The following is a 1,816-nucleotide window of genomic DNA, read 5'->3' as shown; positions in this document are numbered from 1 at the left end:
AGATCACCTAGATCACATGGCATGTCCATGACTAAATTATGAATCTGTTTATTTTGATTATATAATTTATTTTGATTATACAACAAACTAAACTAAACAAAAAACAACAGCCATATAAAAAGCCCCCGGTTCTACCCAATTCACGTTGTGTCGGGTCGGTTCTGCTCGGTGTCCGTGTGTCTCCACGCAGTGTGTCCCTCACTCTGTGGGTGTGGTTATGGGCGGACGTCCGCAGCGGCTTCAACTGTTGTGTTAAAAATAATTAATTAAAAAAATTAAATAAAATAAGCGGTTGTGTTCTTACCATTCGGATTTCACTTTTTATTTACTTATTTTTTGTCGCGGGCTGTTTATAAGTGCTTGTGTAGCCAGTTTGTTGGAAACCTCCCAGTTATCTGCTCAGCTTCATCTCCTTCACCTCTCTCCAGCAAGTGTTTTGCAAGTTCTGCCTTTATCAAGATCACCAAAAAGCTTAGTGGTTTTATCACTGCTTTCACCATGTCATTGTATCGCACCRGGGGCTCGTATTCCAAAACAAAAGCGTCTCTCTCCAGGAGGAAATTTGAACAAGTAACACCKTTCCTCTGCCAATCAATCCAAGGGTTAATCCATGGGCAGAATTCTGCTGACGTCAAAATCGTAAGTGTGCTGTACTCGCTTCTACCCACTTAAAACCACTGGAAAGGAGGTTCTGTGTATGGTTCATCTAATGGAGACGCATTGGGCCGAGACYGAGCASAGTCGAACTTTGTACAAGCCGTGGAGATGGGGCTTCAGTGCTGAGTTCACACACAGTAAGCTGTGACTGAAGCTGAAATAAGTTTAACTTCTAGTTATTCTGTTGTAGCAGACATGAAGAGTAGAGGGAAAACAAAATCGGATTGTTAAAGTTAAAGAACCGTTCTAAGGTCTGAAGAGACTCTGCAGAAATCAGGAGAGAGGACAGTCTGTTGGGTTTGTGGCAAAATCTTTTTTSTTAAATTATTACGATCCCATCTCATTCTTGTGAGATAAGATTTACTGAAAACCTGGTCCAAATCTGTCATTGTTATCTTTATACTGCAGTAGTTTCAATCATAAACACGGAGGCGGCTGCCAAGGTGGGTACAAAACAGGACGAGGTGGGTATGATGTAGGTTTAGGTGAGTAACAAAATAATGTGAATGGTAGGGCTGGGTGATAATACAATAACGACATATATCACAATAATCAGTGTTCAATATTAATGGAAAATGAGTTCAATATTTATAATTTCAGTGGTTATTGTCTGCTAACCGTTTATAACTTTAGCTAAACAACACCAGGAAAGCTAATGTTCATCTTCAAAGTAAAAGCTTCAAGCTGTTAACAAAAAATGCCCACAAAAAAACTAATCGCTTGCACTTTATTTTGAAATGTGTAAACCGGGGTTTCTTTTGTCGACATATTCGAGCTATGGAGCGCTAGCTTGCTGGACCAGTTCACCATTGTAAGCTTAARATGAAATTAATTATTGATTTAGGATCCTGTTACACTGAAATGAGGCATCTAAAAGAGAAGAGGGTCAAAATGACGCCCCAACAGCTTGCCTGCAGATAAACAAGGTAAGTTAGYAAAAACCCTGTGGAGTAACACGCAGCAGCAGTTTCATGCTTCTCCACCGTGCCTCAGAACTGCTTCAAAATAAAAAAGAACAGTGTAAAGTGAAAGGAGTAAATGATGCAACAGCTCAAGAGGAAATTGTGGAGAAAAGAGGAAAAGTCAGCAGTTTGGCAGCATTTCAAAAAAACATCAAGATTAATTTTTTCATTCATTTTTTTAATTAATTTTTTCATAT

General features: G+C 39.1%; 1 protein-coding gene across 1 annotated transcript in view; it reads right to left on the bottom strand.

Annotated features, from left to right (window-relative positions):
• Positions 1-1,816, bottom strand: part of LOC106533477 (cryptochrome-1) — a 77,681-nt gene that overhangs the window by 34,431 nt on the left and 41,434 nt on the right. The window lies entirely within an intron of this gene.

This window comes from Austrofundulus limnaeus, unplaced genomic scaffold, assembly GCF_001266775.1.
Source record: "Austrofundulus limnaeus strain Quisiro unplaced genomic scaffold, Austrofundulus_limnaeus-1.0 Scaffold953, whole genome shotgun sequence".
Lineage (NCBI taxonomy): Eukaryota > Metazoa > Chordata > Actinopteri > Cyprinodontiformes > Rivulidae > Austrofundulus > Austrofundulus limnaeus.
This window is presented reverse-complemented; position numbering and strand designations above follow the sequence as displayed.